Source organism: Hippichthys cyanospilos, chromosome 9, assembly GCF_059441005.1.
Source record: "Hippichthys cyanospilos isolate Australia breed blue-spotted pipefish chromosome 9, RoL_Hcya_1.0, whole genome shotgun sequence".
Taxonomy (NCBI): domain Eukaryota; kingdom Metazoa; phylum Chordata; class Actinopteri; order Syngnathiformes; family Syngnathidae; genus Hippichthys; species Hippichthys cyanospilos.
In genome coordinates, this window is record NC_142377.1 from 10,105,991 (window position 1) to 10,125,320 (window position 19,330).

General features: G+C 37.6%; 1 protein-coding gene across 1 annotated transcript in view; it reads right to left on the reverse strand.

Annotated features, from left to right (window-relative positions):
- The window catches only part of cdh22 (cadherin 22), a 152,265-nt gene that overhangs the window by 118,395 nt on the left and 14,540 nt on the right, over window positions 1–19,330 (reverse strand). The window contains exon 2 of the mRNA XM_088423649.1: window positions 8,240–8,394. The gene's annotated coding sequence lies outside the window, so the exon portion shown is untranslated. The remainder of the gene's footprint in view (window positions 1–8,239; window positions 8,395–19,330) is intronic.

Genomic DNA, 19,330 nt, shown 5'->3' on the forward strand with positions numbered 1-19,330 from the left:
CACTCCTGGTAATGTGGTAACTAAATGTTCTCACCATGTTGAACGTTCACATGTTGTCACCATCTGGAACAGTAGGGATGTGTTCACAAAAATAAATCATTAACTTGACAAGTAACGAGAGGTTGCACGTGACAAGCTGGGTCGAACCATTCTGGTATGTAGGAGAATATTTTTTTTCTAAATAATGAAACTGAATAACCTTCAGAACATTTTTTAATGAGATCAATTATTTTCCTAAAACATTTCACTAAATAATTATTTTTCAGGGATTTTTGCACATTCAGTTGTTGTATTTAAAACCTCGACTGCCCCTGGGGTCCCTTCAATTACCGCTAGGGGTACATATACCTCCATTTGAGAACCACTGCACTAGGGAGCTGAAATTTCACCCAGATGTTTGCTTGCAAATGTCCCCCAGTTAAATACTGATTATTGGTGGACAAGGAGGTTGATAAAGGATATTAGGAGTCAGTTTCAGTCAAAAGAAAAACAAAATTACGAGCATCAAACTACAACTTTGGTTCAATATCTTAAAGTGTTTATGGAAAAAGTTTTGCACAAGACGGTGCGGAATGATTCAAATGCAATTAGAAGTTGACAATTGTTCAATGTATGAATTTGTGTCACAAATTTAGATTTTTCATGCCGTCTTATTCGAAAAGGTGTCATGGTTTGACTGCAGCTTGAATGGCAACATTGTACGCCTCAATCAGAGTTCCTATTCATCTCACCAGCGCCTTTGCTTTTTGTCCACATTCATACTAATTGTCACAGTCGGCATTCCCATTTGAGTCAAACAATATGTAAATATTTCTCTAAGTGCTGAGCAATTCTATGGCAGGCGTAACACTTGGCAGTTTTTGTCTTTTTTTTGTTTTTTGTTTTTTTTCAATTTTTAATCAAAAAGAACGACAGGTGCTTTAATTAAGCTTATGATTACTAGTCGGCTTAGAGGAAATTGTTACCTTTACTGCTGAGAATAAGTGATACCCCTATACAGAAACTTCGGTGGAGTACAACCTTACTTGGTTGTTTTTTTCCATTAATGTCCACCAGTTTTACTTTGTAAATGGAAAAAAAAACTTTATAAAAGAAACACAGCCCTTTCCTTTATTATTCTTTTCAAATTGTGTCTTAAGGTAATGTGAGTGGAAGTTCAGAAAGAAGAATGAAAAAAAAAGTCTTGATCGTTTGCCTTCTCACGCATCTTTTGCCGTCTCGCGTTAACTCCCGAATATGAATAGTTCATTAAGCGTATCGGCGCCCCCTCTTTATACCCCCAATGTCCTACATTCGAGGAATGTAATACACTTGAAAGGCGAGGAATAGACGTATCGAGCCGTTGGCACTAAAACGGCCTTTTAATTAAGCAACTAGCGTTTACAGACAGAAATTAATTAGAGGAAGCAGAAATAATTTGCTATGGCAATTGTTGCTTTCACTTATAATAATTCACGCTTTTCCTAGTGAGACACTCTGAAATTTCTGTCCGTTGTCAATAAATGCTGGAGTCCAGACAAACAGATGACGTTTGCATTTGGGTTCAGATCATTGGTTCTCAAATGGGGGGGGCACGTGTACCTCTGAGACTGCATTAAAGGTTTATGGGAAATTTTAACAGGGCTCCCGCAGGTATCAGCATATCAAATGTTAAAGCTTTTGAATACAATGACTGCAACAGTCCAGCTTTTATTTCACATTAAATGCAAATTAATTGGAACAAGAAGCAACATAAATAGTATGCATTCATGCAGTATTACACCCCTACATACGGGCTACAAGTTATTTATATTAGCTACATTTCCATTAATTAGATGTAAAATTATATCATGAATAGATTTTGGGGGGGAAAAATAATATGAGTGAAAAAAGGTTGTGGTTGTCTTGCATAAACGGCCGATAGAGTTGGGTCAAAATTTCCCAAACAATATTTGCGCTGGTTCATTTATCTGATGCACTCAACCAAGCAAAAATACTTATTCTTATTCTGGAGTGCTTGGTTGAAAAAATCTGTTTTAAAATTGGAAAAAAGATGAGCACATTTGTTTAATATTGATTTGAGTGATTGATTAAACGTAAAAATTCTAATTTAATCAAAATAAATAAAATCAAAAGGTCAATACGTCATAGTTATTGGGGTTCAAGTAGGACAATATTCACAACTTATCTAATCTAAATATGCCCGGTTAAAAGAAGGTGAAACATTTCCATAAAAAAAGAAAAACCCTAGGAACTGTGTGAATTACTGGGGAAAAAAAATAAAAAATAACCAAGATAAATTTGTTTGGATTAAAAATACAATTAAAAGCGTGACGAGGTGTCACTCTTGAAGAGCAAAATGTTGCTCGAGGACACCAAAAAGGCCGATAAAAAAGGAAAAAGCCTTCCCCATGAAAGCGTCAGGGTCAAAAAACCACAAGAGCCACGTATGAAAAAGGCTTAATCTTTGATGGTCTCCAACTGTCCATCTTCCAGGCGAAAATTGACAGCAGGCGCCAACTGCTTTGTGAAAACGTGGGAGTGACAATGGGCGGGAAAAAGTACGGGAGCGCCTACAACCACTTGGCCATCCTAATGCTCTTCCTATCGACCAAATTGATTTCCCATTCTGCCAGCGGGCCTCCGAGCGGCAGGAGCGCCACCTCGGCGATGGTCGGAAGCGTCCGTTTGAATAGTTACAGGGGCAGCACGTCTCGCAGCATTCAAATACATGAAACAGAAAATGGCTAAAATTGCAGCATCAAAAGTGCAATCCTTTGCCATGTGACAGAGGAGTTTTTGGGCCAGTGAAAACAAAATAGGTTGATAGGATTTATCTCAGAATTTTTACTTCATTCTCAGAATCCCGATTTAAGTCTACTCACTAAAAAGTCCAAATCCTATTTATTCGCAGAATACTCAGAACTCTGAGTATAATTAACTCCGAGAGTCGATTCTGAGAATTCAACTACATTCTCAAAATACTCCCTATAAACTAGGACTGCACGATTATGTCCAAAATCTTAATCATGATTATTTGGGTCAGTATTGAAATCATGATTATTAATCATGATTATTTATCATGTTTGGTCAAACATGTCTATTTAGTGTCCTTTTTTTACACAAGCAGTATATAAACAAGGCATCAAACCTAATACTTACTAATAAAAATAATAAATTAAAATAAATAAAAAATCATTCAAACAAATTCAACTAATATATATTTCCTATATATTAGGAATCATGTGAAAAAAGGCCATTTCACACTTGTATAAATAACATATTAGGGTGAGAAAAGCTTGCAAAAATGTGGGACACATTGCCCTATGCTGGTAGCATAACTAAGTGCTTGATTTGACTTGTAATCAAAAAAAGTGTTTAATACTTCGTATTGGTATTCGCCTAGTTCTATTTTGTTTTCACCAATGAAATATGAAATATAATGAAATAAAATGAAATATAATTGCAACAAATTAAGAATTGGCATCTTTTACTTTTTTTCAGGCACCTTGACGCACTTTCTTTCAGTTTTAGACTAACCTGTATAAACACTTTATGAAAGTATTTGACAGTTATTGATAGGTCATTTGTACAGTTTTTTTTTCTTTTGTTAATGTTAAAAAGTATTCAGTTTTAAGCATACTTGTACGTTTTTTATAGATGACAATCTTATTCATTGTTTGTGCGGCGAGTGTTGGGGACGCGAAAGACTTTCTCATTCGTAAGAGGAGCTGTGCAAAATACAAGTAATAAGCATTGCCTTAAAATATGGTTGGATCGGGCCTGATACTAAAACTTCGTGTTGGTATTCGTCTATTTCTACTTTGTTTTTATCATGTGAAAAGGAACTGTATTTTGACTTTTTTTTTGAGGAACCTTGATGCACTTGGTAATATTTTTTAGTTTAAGACTAACCTGTAACCTGTACAAACATTGCGGAAAAGTAGTTCACGGTTATCGATAGGTAATTAATCCAGATTTTCTTTTCTTTTGTCAATGTTAAAAAGTATTCAGTTTTAAGTATACTGATACAACTTTTAAAGACGATAAAAACTTAGTATTTGCCTATTCTAACTTTTTCAAATTTGTAAACCATTCGTTTCCAAGCATAGAGCACATGAGAGACGGTAGCACCGCGGCGCCAACATTGCCCAAGGTAAACGGTGCTGTTTAGAAAGGGCGATAAGTGTGCCATAACATGTCTTCTATGAGGTAAAAAAAAAAGAAAATCCAGCACAATGGGATGCTGTAATTATGTGGCAATGGAGCGAGTAACACACCTTAAGAACAAGCACAAAAAGGTGTTGTTCTGCTGTCAAGGTCTCTCGCGTCTGTAGGCGAACATTGGGCGCAAACGACTTGATTATTGGCATGATGGCAACTGGCAGCGCATCAAAACAGCAGCTGCGTCAACACACCGTTTGGGTCCCAAAATGCAGAAGAGTTGGCAGCCGCCGGCTCCTTCTTTTTTTTTTTTTTTTTTTTTCCCTGAAAGAGAATTTTCAGCAAAACAGTGTCGCGCTCCTTTCGACATGAGTTGGGAGGCCTTGCAGATGGTGCGGCAAGGACAGACTTTTCAAAAAGGCGTCCAAGTGTTGCGTGAGCACCGGCCAGGCGAGAATGGCCAAATAATATTAAAAAAAAGAAATAAAAAAATGCTACAATGTTTGTTGATGGCTTATAATTGGAACAAGCAACTATTTGCTTTGACAGAGCGAGGAAAATATCTTGCTTTACAAGCGCTTTAACGAGATTAGTTTATGACCCGGGACGGACTGCAAACAAATATATTTTACGAAGTAATTGGAAAAGAAATACAAGACGCATTTTAATGACACTGCCAAATTGTGGCACTTTGTCAATTGAACAAACGCCACAAAACATCCGACTTCTTAGTTTTTCTCTTTATTTGGGGAAAGTAAACATATCCTAAAACGATGCCAACATTTGAGCATATAGGTTTTAATATTTTGCTGTGATATTTAGGTTTTTTTTGTGTGTTTATTTGTTTGCTTTTCTCACTGTGCCAAATAATGACAATGGGGTCTGATAATTAAAATATTTTAAAAAATCAGGGTATGGAAAATTATGAAATTTTTACAATTTAAATGTGAAGAAAACCTGCATTAGCATCGCATTTTTTTCTGGAGGACAAGTCAGAAATGAAATTAATGATTTTCCACAATTGATTGGGCCAATTAAATCGGCTGATGGATTAAATCATATCATTATGGCCCGTCAAAAAATTGGCCAAAAGTACTCGACCAAATGGCCAATATTTTCTGATGATTTTTAACTCTTTTCCTGTATGTACTCTAACCATTTACAGCGGTTACATACAAGTAACACTGGCATCATTATTCACTACACATAAATCCATACCAAAACGTATCTTCACCCCGTTTGCGTTATTTTGACCATTTTGGGGCGTTTTATTCCACATCATTCTCGAAAAGTTTCAGTCAAGCAATGGCGCATTCCTTCTAGTGTGATAACTAAGTGATCGTGCCATGTTGAACTTGGACATGTTGTCACTATCTGGGTGGAATTTCAGTTCCCTAGTGTCATCTTTCAATGCTTTCCTTTTAATGTAAAGATCAAAGGCATAGACAAAATGCCACGCAAGTGTTAAATCATACGTCGAAATGTGTTGATAATTTCATTCTACTGCAAAAAAATTGCTAGGAAAACTGTTGCATACACCGCAGCTAACACTATTCAGTAAGAAAACAGAGCTGCGGTTGTTATTGCAGCAGGATTTGAAAAATGACTCCTATTTACATTGTTTACTTTTCCACTATAGTGGTAGATCATTAATGTTCTTGTAGTCTTTTAAATGAACACAAAACAATTTCCAAACTGGAAAATTTATATTAGGCAATATTTTTCTGTTAAAAATGTTGGAAAATCTCATTTTGTTCTTGTGGACTCCATCTCACGAGAACTTTTGTCATTTGGGACTTGCGTTATTCCTCGTTCTAAAAATGCAGTAACTGGCATAAAAAAAAAAAAATTAAAAAAAATCTTTTGCACTTAAGTCATTTCCGACGTGTTGCAATTTGCTTCCAAGTTTCGACAAGGATTCCTGCGTGGAATCCTGATTTGAAACTCAAAATGCATTCCCCAAAGTGTCGCAGATTGCCTCCATACGTTGGCATGAACAGCACGCCGGTGAAGAATCGAGGAATAGAAAGAACTTCACGCTGGGAACAAGTCTGACTCACGAGAAGACTTCCAGCTCCACTCACAATTGACGCGAACCAGTCGAATTCAAGTCAAAAAATATTTTTTTTATCATTGTGATAAAAGGAGACTTGTGGGTCTTTTTACTTTTCTTCTACCGGAAGGTTAAATAAATGCTCTGAAAGCCTTTGATAAGCAACTGTCCAAATGAAGTCATTGTTGAGCAAGCACAAAAAAAAGAAAAAAGAAGTGGCCGTGCTCGCTGTCGCATGCGCAGATGACAAAAATGCAATTTCAAATTTGAGTAAAAGCTCTTAATTTAGTTTGGTGCACTTTGTTCTCATTTGTCTTGCCCGTAATATCTAAATGCTACCACTAAATACTAACAATGGACACGGCAGCCTCGAAAATGACTGTTTGAAAATTGTCAATCGTGGTTATGTCTGGGTGTCAAAACTACAGCTTGTCCTATTTTTTTTTTAATTGTGTTAATCACATTTTTAATCTAATCTTATTTTTAATCTTTGTCTTTCTGCGTTTTGTGCTTCAGCTCTTATTGGTTGAAAAACAAAGGTCAATTACACCCTTAAGCGGACAATAATTGGCGGTCATTGTATTTGGTATAAACCTGATTGGCTCTTGTTGAGAGGCAGATGGAAGATGCGAAAGTGAAAGAGCATCTGAGAGTTGGCACCTTTGATAAAAGTAGAGTGATTCTTTGTAAGGAGTTTGCTTAGCATAGAAGCATTTCAAGTTTAGCCTACCTCATCAATGCAAAGCAGCGAGGCACGACTGCAGGCACAGCTAAGAATAGCAGCAAAGACGCTAACGTAGCGAGTCATAGCAAAGCTCTTTGCTAAACTCAAGAACACCCAACATTTTAATTGTATTTTCTAATTATTCGGTGATTGTCAAAAGAAAACAGCACCGTTCTTCCCAGGGTTGTAGTCACGACCTGGGACTAGTCACAAACCCAGCGCAAGGTAAAAGGTTATAACTATCTTTCAAAGCCGATTAAAGAAAATAAAAGACCCAAAGCCACTTTTTTGTTGTTGTAGATCTCTCACAATAATACAACCAAAAACAAAACTCCAAATAAAAACAATGAATTATGAGAAACGGCATCAAGATTGGATGCTCACATTGTAGAGTATATTTTAAGCAATGATTCCCACTTACTGTGCGAGACCATTAAGTGTACTGCGAGAAATTCTTCAACGTCACCTGGAAATGATTATTAACTACGAATAACATATCTTAGTTTTAAGTACGAGATCCCAATCAAGTGACCGGAAATCAAGAACGATGATTTTATTTTCAGCTTTTCAAATGGACAGGGAAAGATTGCATTTGCTTATTTTTTTTTTACATATTCTATATGTTTTCCACTAGCCATACTAGGGTCATATGTTGGGAAAGTTTTGTTAAATAACAATTTGACTGATTTCAAAGGTACGTTAAACACAATAACAATGTAGGCTAGCTGCTAACGCTCGCCCCACTGAAAACATCTATTTTTGAAACGTCTGTCCCTAACCTAGCCGATTGAACTTGAATTTGAATATTGAACATTGAAATGATGGCATGCACCAACAACAAAAGCATAAACAATGCATCACTGTGCTGTGAAGCTTAGTTCAAATACATACAGAATCTGCTATACAATCGCAATGAAGGTATTCCATTCTTATCTATTTTTTTATGTTTTGGCCACGTCCACGGCGAACCTCTCTTGCATTGAATTCGCACTGAATTAGAGAAGTGAATTCGATTGGCCGAGAACTCGAATTAGTTAGCTGTGTTCATGCCCACAACAGCGCAAACTACAAGAGTACCAAAAAGCTACAGGCATAGCAACAAATAAAGCTATGTCAAGCTTTTTTTCAATTCAGTGTAGCTATGCCTGCATTGAAAAAAAAAAAAAAACTGAAAGACTGTCATCTTTAGAAATATGGCTTTATGTTGTGCAATCCCCCGTTTGTAGTGTAACAATGAAATATGGCCGCGTCCCTGGCGAGGTGACCCGCTAATGTGATGTACTGCCCTGCCCTTTAACCTCGCCGTAAGCTTTTCTCACCTGTCAGATTACTCTTGGGATGTTGATTCGAAGTGTGTACACGCTGTCGTGTGCATTCACCTTTGGAGTTTTCTGATGCCCAGCGCCGCTGCAGAGATGAACCAGTCGAAGAACATTTTAGGGTTCACCTTTTCAAACAAGCATCTCAGTTTACCCTAGAAAAAAAAAAAGGTCTGATTTATTTAACGTTGTAAATCCATTTATAGTGATATTTCTAGGCGTGTTTTATTCAGAAACTCCAGAAGATGGATCGTGAAACATCATCTGTTTTATTTCTGGCTCATCTGCTGGAAAATTGAGAGAGTAACGATAATGTGCATCCATAAAAAAAAAAAAAACTTTAGATAGTAAAGGCCTGCAACGTTTTGTAAACGCGTCACTTGATTGTTCAATATGTTGCTTGAACCTCCAAATCAGTTGCTCTTAATTTGAAAAGAAAACTACAAATTACAAACACAGTCCATGATCAAGGAGAGAATCTTTTGAAGAGAGGAAGTTGTGTCTGAATTATAATCATTACATATTTGACATGTAATATCGTTTGAGTAATTTATTCTGTCAAGTATTCCATGAATTGAAGAACTGGATTATTTTCTTAATTTGCCTGAAAGTTTATCATAAATAAATCTTTCCCTATTTCCTGCTTTTCCAATTATTGTTGTTTTTTTGTATGTTATTTAGTGACAACAAAGACCAAAAAGGAAATAATTTCATTGTCAACTAATATTACATAATATGCAATGAGTATTCTTAATATTTAGATAATCATAATTAATATCACACAAGCTTTACCGCTTATCATTATTCATTTTGAACTCATCAACATTGTCATTCATCACAATGCACATTTGAATAAAACTTAAAGCAATAAAAGCATACAACATGTTGCAAAAGTCCCTATAAATCAATTCACCAGAAAAAAAGACCCATGTTCAAATTAATTTGCTCTTAATTTGAAAAGACAACTGTACAGATACTTAAATTAGATTTGCTGGAGAAATCCTGTTCATATCTCACCTTGTGCTAGTTGTACCACCATTTGAGATGTTTTAAAGGACCTTTTATTTAATAATCACAAATAAGTGCTTTTGTAAGTCCTCCCATATGACATCATCATCTTAGTAATTTCCCTTAGCAATCACTAATGGAACAACAGCATCCATGAACACTTTGGCAAATAAATAAATGAGGATGTGATGCTTAAACGCGAAGCCAAGCTGGCTGAACCTGCAAAAGCCTTTACATGATTTAACAAGGGAGCGACCTATCAGGAGAAAGGCCGCTTCTTAATCAAGCGCCAACGCTCAGCGTTTCAAGTGAAAAGCTAACAAAGCCCCTTGGAACTTTGACGTGTTTTCAGGAAGGCCGCCAGCACCGCCGAGAGTTTTTTTTGTTTTGCTATTTTGAAAGCTAATTAGCTAAATGTATCAGCCCCGCTCCCTCGACTGCGTCGGGAAAATATTTTATCATTTTGGTCATTATTTCTGTTCAAAGGCTCGGAACTAAACGCGCGCTCTTTTCAACGTCAAAAGTCTTTGGACGTCAGCGCCGTCGCAGAAAAGACCACAAGACACGGCGCTGAAGGTCGTAACGTTGTCAACCAGACAAGAAATGTGTTTTTTAGAAACCAGTCAACACTGTGGCACTTTTGTGGCCACTTATCAAAAGCAATTAAGGAGAATAGCATCAAAGGGCAAAAACACTCGAGGGTTTGGATGCAAATTAACCACAGGAGAGTGGAGTTTCTATTTGGACTCATAAATACACAAAACGTCTGACATCAGATCACTAGTTTGAGAAATTCTATAATGAGCATACGTATATAAGTGGAATCTCACTGGTGGTAGATGCTTATGTTATGTGCAATTCGCATGCTTTCAGTGAGAAAACGGCACAGTAAATCTTCCAGCTTTTTGGATTACCCAGAATTCGCTGCTCGGGCCCATACTGGAAGGATAACTCTGCTACCAAAATGTCACTTATTATTTATTGATCGGTGAAGCAGAAGGAAGTTTGTCGTGCCTTCTTTGTGTGTAATCAGTGGCTGCAGTAGTCTGGGGGAAAAGACGGAACAATTTTTGAATGAAAAGGGGGCATTACGTACCAAAATGGCCATCCTCGTAGGCTTATTCTGCCTGAGGAAGATTGGTTTGTCAGTCGCATAAGTTTTGAGGCACAACTATGCATTTTTATATTGCCCGTATTCTTACTTATAATTATCTTAATGGTTCAAGCTAGAGGTCGGACATCAGCAAATACAGCTAACAGCACCTCATGTTAGCTGAGCTTGTTATGGCACTATTTTCAATAAAAGAAGCAAGCAAACTGAAGCAACGTCCGAGTCCATCCTTGTTCACATACGGGAATATTACAAAAACCGAGAGGATCGTGTAAAAGTTATGACGTCTCCAGCCGATTGAATTAAGAGTGGCAAGGCATGCAGCCGAGTGCTCTGGTTAGACAACATGGAAAAGTATTCTATTTGACTCATTTATTAATTGTGGTCTTTTGCGATTTACACACAATCATAAACCTGGTAAAACAAAGATGCTGCGCAACTTCGTGTAGTTATAGTAAAATGAAGTCGAGATGCATCGCGAAGAAAATGAAAAACAACTGCTTCGATATTATACGTATTCAACGTTACACTAGTGGGGTGCTCACCGACTGCTCAAAATGTTTAAAGAGTTTAGGAAAATTAGATTTATTCTATTTTGTTATAGTTTTGACATTGTCGCCAAAGTGTTGGTGCATCTTACACAGTAATATAGAACATTCCGGAATTTGACCACAAAATTAAAGGTGCGTCTTATATTTGGGGAATTACGACATCCTGACTCATGTCAGTGCAAATACAAAAAAAAAAAAAAAATGCAACTAAACTTTATCTAATGTATCCGTCATTTTTGATATTTGAATTCATCATGTATGCTACATGTATGCTTTTGGAGTACGAGTGGATTTTTCAAGACAGAATTTTAGTTGACAAAACTGAAAACTAAGTATGAGGCACATCAAAAGTAGACAAGATATGGCGCTCGCGGAACCGGAGTTCCCTGCCCTTGCATCGGCCTATACATGGATGCTAGCACAAAAATACACCTGATAACCGTGTTTTCTTCAATTAAAAAACAAAATAAGGGTAACAGCTGGTGGCTTCACAGTTTTCTACCCTTATTTTCGTTGTGGCTGTTTCCAAATGCATAACTTGCAAATGCCTCATTTAATCATGTAGCTCCTGTTATCTAGAAGAAGAGATGACATTTAAATTCAAAACCGAAAAAAAATCAGTTACAAATAAGCATTCTGAAGAAGAAAAAAGTCATGAATAATGATGATGACTGATGGTTGGATGACTACTGGTCTCAGTTGTTATACGGCACAATCAACAATAGTTCCCCTCAAGAAGCGCCCCCTCCCACTTTGCCACTAGTCATTTCTAGCTCGATTGGCTGACTGTTGTGTTGTCCCACCATGCCGCCCGGCGAGGCGCGAAGATGTGTAATTTACTCAGAGGGAGGCCTCCCGTGACAGCGCCCTGGCTTTGAATTGCTATTAATGTCCTTTCCTGCTCGCTTGCTTTGTCACATGCGTTAATCTGGGCCTCAGAAATAATAGATGGCAAGCAATCGAGAGAGGAGAATGCAACAAGAGGCTAACTAAAATAGACTATCTGCGTCAATATGATTATTTTATGGTCATCATACATAAACATCTTGCTTTTATTGGTTGAAAGTGCTTGGATTTGAATTTCTTTTAGCCCGCATATTAGCGAGGGAAATTGCTTGGAAAAGGCCATTAGCTTATGACAGTACAGTGGTGTCTTGGCTTGTGGTTTAAAATGTTCAGTTGGCATGCTCATAACTCAAAACACTCATTTTTCAAATCAACCGTCTTGATGGTATAAAACAAAAATACCATAAATGCTTGTGTTCTTTCATGTTTTTTTTTGTCATTGAATGCAGACAATATCAGAGGCAAATCTGAAACTTCACATGGTCTAGTACAGTGGCTCTCGTACCCCTGGGGGTACTTGAAGGAACTTCAGGAGGTACTCGAGATTTTAAATATACACACATTCAAAATTGTTTAAAAATAATGTTTGAATTAATTCAATGTTTCAAGAAAATATAACTTCATAAACTAAAGTTCATGTTCAGTAGGTTATTCAATTTTATTTTTTTAAAAGCCAGATTCTAGCCTACCCTAAAAGTTAAACCCCAAAATTATTTGCACTGGTTAAGGGGTACTTGGCTGAAAAGATATTTCACAGGGAGTACATCACTGAAAAAAAATTGCGAACCACTGGTCTAGTGAACTACAATAATAGAAATATTTGTCATTTTCGACAAAGGATAAGGAATATGTGCCTTGAGTTATGTTATATTTTCTGTCGACATGTGTTGCTTCACTGATGGTGTTCAGACAAAGGCCTCATTGCTCAAAAGGATACTAATAATGACGGGAAAATGAAGCCTCATGGACCACTTGTGATATTTTTTTTGAATTACTTTTCTAGATGTTGGTCCCCATGGGTGTGGGTTTGTTCTGAGCTTGTGAGCTTAGTTTCACACAAATCAAAACTCCTCAGTTGTGGCATTTCCCCAGAATTAAACAATCACTCAATAAATATCCCCAAACAAGCCGGTTAATGACTTGACCATTCGTTAGATATCAAAGGGGATTTAATCTCCAGGGTAATTACTTACTGAAGGTTGTTAAAAAGCTCTAAAGACAAGAAGAATGTTTAGGCAACAAAGAGCCTCTCTGCTCTAATTGCGGTTTATTTGTCGTGATTAGAAGTCATCACGGCTAACGTGAGTCGTCCCCGGTTGTGGCCGTTTAGCGCTTGGCTTGGAGACAATGTCACCTTCTGAGTGACAAAGCCAGACGCATAGCAATGACACAGACGAAAGGACGCCGCAGCCGGGATGTTTTTTTCTCCCCGGCGCCTCGCACGGCTGCCTGATGTCACACATACACTAACTTCCTTTTAACAATGTTATTAACAGAGGTAGGAGGAATTCATACGGGAGAAAGTCACCAGTAAGTTTTGTTCATTCATGCGACTCCCAAGTCAAGTCGCTCTGTGGTTTGAGTTATCCACTCAAATGCATATATATATATATATATATATATATACATATATATATATATATATATATATATATATATATATATATATAGTTACTGTTACACTTTTTTCTGGCCGAAAGAACAATCAAGAAAAAGAAAGAAGCTGTGTGCAGATTTTCAAACAGGTTTGAGCGGGCTGCAGATGGGGGTCACCCTCTGTCTTTGTCCAGCCCACGGTCCCCTCCACACTATTCCTTTCTGATCTGACTTTCAACCTCCCCGCCTCCATTACCAGAGCCTCGCACGTCCCCGGGGGCATTCAACTTACTGGTGCGCTTTGATTCTGGCAGGTCGTGTGTCGGTGTTGGCTACGAGACCACAGGGACCCATGAATAATGGATCCACAGTAGGTCCTCCTTCTTGGACCCCCCCCAATGCACGCACATACACAGACACACACACACACACACACACACACACACACACACACACACACACACACACACACCTCCGCTCACTATGGATGTGAGCGGAAAAGTCAACGCCACATTAACAACTAATGTTCGTAAAGGCAAGAGACGATTAACTGGATATGTAAAAGAAAGTATGGGGTGGGGGGGCGCAATTTGACGGCCTTTAGTTTGTATTCATGAATCCAAGGAGAGGTGGATCACAGCGATGAGCTTTGAAACCACAGGTGGTGTATTGAATTCAAATCAGCGATACTTGGCTTTCACGCATATTGAGATATATTCTTATCGTATTAACATGAGATGGCATTGCGTGGCCAAAGCGTGAGCACGTCTGCCTCTCTCAGCACCAGCATTCTTGTGTAGATTTTGGTCAATAGTGCAAGAATGTGAGATAGATTTGATGCATTACTCATTGCCATTGACAACCACATTTTTATCAGCGCATAAATTTTAGAAACTACCAAAATGATTAGTTTTCATTGCATTCCCTCGTTTAAAAATAGCCAAAAACAAATAAGAAACTGCAAAGTACAGGTTGTTGTTTTTGTTCATCATATATTCAACTTGGGCCAAGAGTTTTATTGTCATATGCATAGCAATACAGCAATACCACACAATGAAATTCTTCTTCTGTTCACTTCCCCAGCAGAGTATATTCCATAATCAAGCAAATAATAAGGTAGGCAATAAAACAAAAACAGTAATATAGCATTTTATATATATATATATATATATATATATATATATATATATATATATATATATATATATATATATATATATATATATATATATATATATATATATATATATATATATATATATATATATATATATATATGTATACACACAAGAAGACATTTTGAAATTTCTATGAAACAGCAAGACCATGAAAGGTAAATGGCTTTATAATGAGGTAACACATTCTTCAGATTAACAAACAGAAACCCAAACACATCTCCACCACAGCCATCACTGGCTTCTAGATCGAGCAGACTCAAAAGGCAGTGACAGGCACACGCACACTTATCATTCAAAGTGACAAAGCTGCGCTCCTCCGTGCCTTTCGGACATCAGAAAGACGGAGGTGGACATAAGCTGCATGCTCACAATGGCAAAATGTTGCACAAAGAATGAAGAATCCATTAGTGACACATTACATTGAATATGACAAGAGAGAATATGGAGGTCTGAAAACTAAACAGAAAGCCTGATGAGATGAGATGTTTTGAAATCGGGATGACGGTTGGATTTGTTAGGGGTGGACAGATCCTTCCAAATGCTGACCAATAACAAAACAGAGTTGGCGACTAACGCTCCCCACAGCCCTGAGTACCGACCCACTCGAACTTGCCACTCACTCCCCACAAGGCAAATTTGTTGTTTTGAAATGGCAGGCTGTGTTGTCAAAAAAACTCACAAAACCTTCCCTCATGTGTACGATTCCTCACAGCTCTCTCACTCACAGCCACAAGTGCGACCCCTGTAAGAGTCATGAAGAGTTGTTGCCGAAACACCCTTAAATAATGCCATGACTAAGTTGATGTAGAATGACGAGCAGGGGTTTTGTTTTAAGCAAAAGTGCCTTCATTTGCAGCTGAACCAGACCGAGTATTTAACAGGCTGTTAGACTGCTTTAGGCTCCATGTTAGGACTGAGCATGGGAAGGTTATTGGGTGGGCGCTGCTGTAAAGTTATCTTTTGAAAAACAAAAAACAAACAAATAAAAAACACACAAAGCAGTGACGAGTGAAGTGGTGAGTGGCAGAAAAAATAAACTTTTAAAAAATAATTCTGGCCCGTCTGCTGAAAAACTTCCTCGTTAATGACATTGCACATTCATGTAATACATGACAAAGACATACATTTTTTTGCAAAATATTGACTATGCTAATTTGTAGTTTCATGCGCCAATTAATTTGACCTTAAATTGAAAAGAAAAATATAATGTTACTTTCACGGCAAAAAGTTAGAGCTGGTGATTACTGCAGATTCCTCAAGAAAAGTTCACGTACCCTAAGGAATACTTACCACTGAAATTATCTGAAATTAGTATCTGCAGTTTCTATGAATATACTGTAGGCCAACATTTAACCGAACTTATGGTTGTGTGGGTTGTTGATGTTTACGATACGATATTCACGATATTTACATTGCAATGCATTTTTTTATGTGTTGTATTAAGGGGTAGATAGCATTACCATACGTTGATTCTTTTGCAAATTCTCGTATACATATTTAAATGAGGCTGAGGAGCTGCAAAATACAACACTCATCTTCCTAATAAGCAGGGATTGAGGCATCTGGTACTGTGGTTCCCAAAAAAAAAAAAAAAATGAAGAAAAGAAGAAAAAATAATCATGTTAGATGTTGAAACTCTAAGAAAATGCCGCGGGGAGACGAACAGACTTTGGCACTGTCAAAATCAACTTTTGACAGACAGGGTGAAAATGTCAGCTGCCAAATCGAATACGTGTCGTTGTCTAATACCCCAAATGGGCTGTGACACCACAGCGTGCCAGAAAAGGCGAGATGTGAAAAATCTCTGCATCTGTTTGAATGAATATCAAATACACTGGTTTTTGCCTTTTGACGGAAGAAAAAAATGAGTCCCAATACCTTTTAGTTGAAAAAAACTTTTGAACTAAGAGATATGATATTCATATGAATCCATCCATCAATACACCCTAAATTGATGAAATACGCATTGGAAAGCTGATTTAGCTATCGCATAATTTTTTGCTGCTTGTTGAATATCTCACATTGCCTCACTGAGGTACAAAATCTGGCGGTCGTAAGATTTCTCGGTACTGGGAAGATAACGCGTCAAAAGGAATGAAGGCCGGCCAGTTTTGTTTTTTTTTTCCCATGCCAAATATCCTTATCAATACCAGCTAAAGGAGCGGCTAGCGTTTATCAGTTCTAGTACAGGCTTTGTCGACCCCCCCACCGCCCTCGAGCTTGGGCGGTAAATTAAGCAAAGGTGCCGTGAGTTATAGCCCAATAAGCCTGTGATGGATCTGGAATAATAAACAGCCCAAAACAGAGGATGCTTTGCACTTAATTAGAAATACAGATGCTTGTTAAAACAATTAACTTACATTGAGTATTAACATAAGGATCATAATGAAAAGATCTCAAATTAATTAGTTTGAATTTGCAAGCACATAGTGTGGTTCTTTTTATCGAAAAGCGACCTAGTATTGCCTTTGCCATTTACAATATTAAAAGAACACAGTCCTATCATTTTGATAACAATGTAAATTGGACTCTGTACCAGCATATATTGGCAATTTGCTTATCCTCAGATTTTTTTGGGGCACTTTAAATCCATTATTAGCTAATTTATCTAACTTTTTTCCAATTCTTAGTCCGACAAAAGCCAGCTGTAATATAAAATCACTGATCCAACTTGTGGTGTATCATCACCATGGAAGTACTGCATTTTGAAGAAAGGCGAGGAGCGTCATGTAGTCTATTTGTCATTTAGTCTTTTGTCTATAGATTGTGACATCTTTATAATAATCTAAAGACCTAACCCAAAGAAATCAATGGGAGAATCAACGATTAAGTAATTGTATATATAGTCAGTATCTATAATGGGTTTCGGAATCCAATCAATTCCCATCAACAGCTATCCCTAATATTTAAATTCCTGTTAGATTAGGCCTCTTAAGCTCAATAAAATGAAGGACCAACAGACCAGTTTGGATTTAAAAAAAAAAAAAAATGATGGAACGGGGCCAGGGCGTTGAAAAATTAGCGATGAAAGAGAAGCAAAAATTTGTAAAATTATTTCTTTGTTACTTCCTGATCCCTTTCCCCCAAATCCAGTTCCCTATATACGTTTAAAACTTTGATTACTTATAAATGAGCAGTGAAGATCAAGGATGACCCTTACCACTACTCCTTAATCTTTACTATGGGAAATAGAATATCCAAGGCAAAAACGAGTGAATGGAAAACGCACATTTATTTACACCTGGCATGTCGCTACGGGTTCAAAGCAGTATAAGCAAACCAGACCGACACTTTGACTCCCAGCACGGAAAGATAGGCAGCTAATTATGGTTATCGCTGCAGGCGGAATGCAACAAAGTTTAAGTGAACTCTGAAGGATGGTAACTGCAACTAAATATATTCTATTCCGTTTATAAGTTTCATTTACTCGTTATCCTAATATCTCTACAGAAAATAGACACACAGATGGATGGTGGGGTGGTCAGCTGTTTAGAGTCTCGGGTGTGCTCAAAATGTACAAAAATGTATGCAAATTACATTGTCAAACATTAACACAAAGACAAAACGTGTGCCTCACCGATTTACTGTTCTCAAAACCACACTATCCTTCTCACTACAAGATGTAATACCAACAGTGGCCAGAGACGACGCCAAAAATCAAAGATCAAGCCTAACAAAGCACACATTAACTGCTAATTAAACTAAATCAGTTCCTTGTGGCCCGATACCAGTTTTTTTCATGGGGGGGGGGGGGGGGGGGGGGGGGAGATATGCGGTTAAAAAAGACCTGGTTTCGTGTAGACAAGGCCTTATTTTCCTCCTGATAGTTTTCTATTGGTCTATATACATTACTGCAACATTATAATGACATCCTGAAATTGTGGCTTTTAGTTTTGCGGTGCCTCTCCAAGTGTCCCCCCTTCCTTATTTAGAATTTCTGGAGCAGCCAATTCCAATTACTCATGATGAAGACAGGCACTGTAGAAAATGAAAAGAATCTTTTTGGCCACGTAAATATTTTTTTTCCTCAGCAAATGAAAGATATCAGTTTGTTGGTCTCTGGTTTTTGAGGAGACCATCTGATATCATTACGGTTATTATCATAAGGCTGCTTAGTCCCATTCGCAAATGATTTCCCCCCTGGGTTTTATCTGCAAGGATCTGCTTGCGATTTGGCCCAATGTACAAAATAAATGAATAAACAAAATGTGGCAAACTGCATGATGATAGCAAAATCCTGCCGACTGCGTAGGAGTGTCCTCAACTCCCTCGCATTGCAGAGAGTCTTTTGATGGAGATCTTCAAATACAGTATGGCTCCTCGCACACATGCACACACAACCCCACGCACATTTATTATTCAATCTTTATGATAATGACTTTTCTGCGTTTACTATCCCAACTTCCGACACGCCCTGTCACAACCGCTGTAAAACCGATGAAGTGTTTCGTCTGCTTTTGTTTGTCTTTTACACAGCACATTCTGAATTTCAGGCTGCGACTTCAGCGACCGTGTAAGGCACTGAGACGACCGTAAACCTCGCATCCTCAGCCTGAAAACCTCAAACGAGCAAAAAAAAGATCACTTTGATTAGACTGGGTTTGCTAGATGGCAAACATTAAACATGTATTTCAGTGCATGACCGATTAGTATGAACTTTTGGGCCTTAAAAAAATGTTGCAGTAAATTGTGCCTCAAATTCTGCAGTTTGAATATTCATTTTCAACATTGAATGTTTCCAATGCGATTGAAAATATTAAAGATTTGATGTTAGTCATTTAAGTCAGTGGTTCTCAAAGGT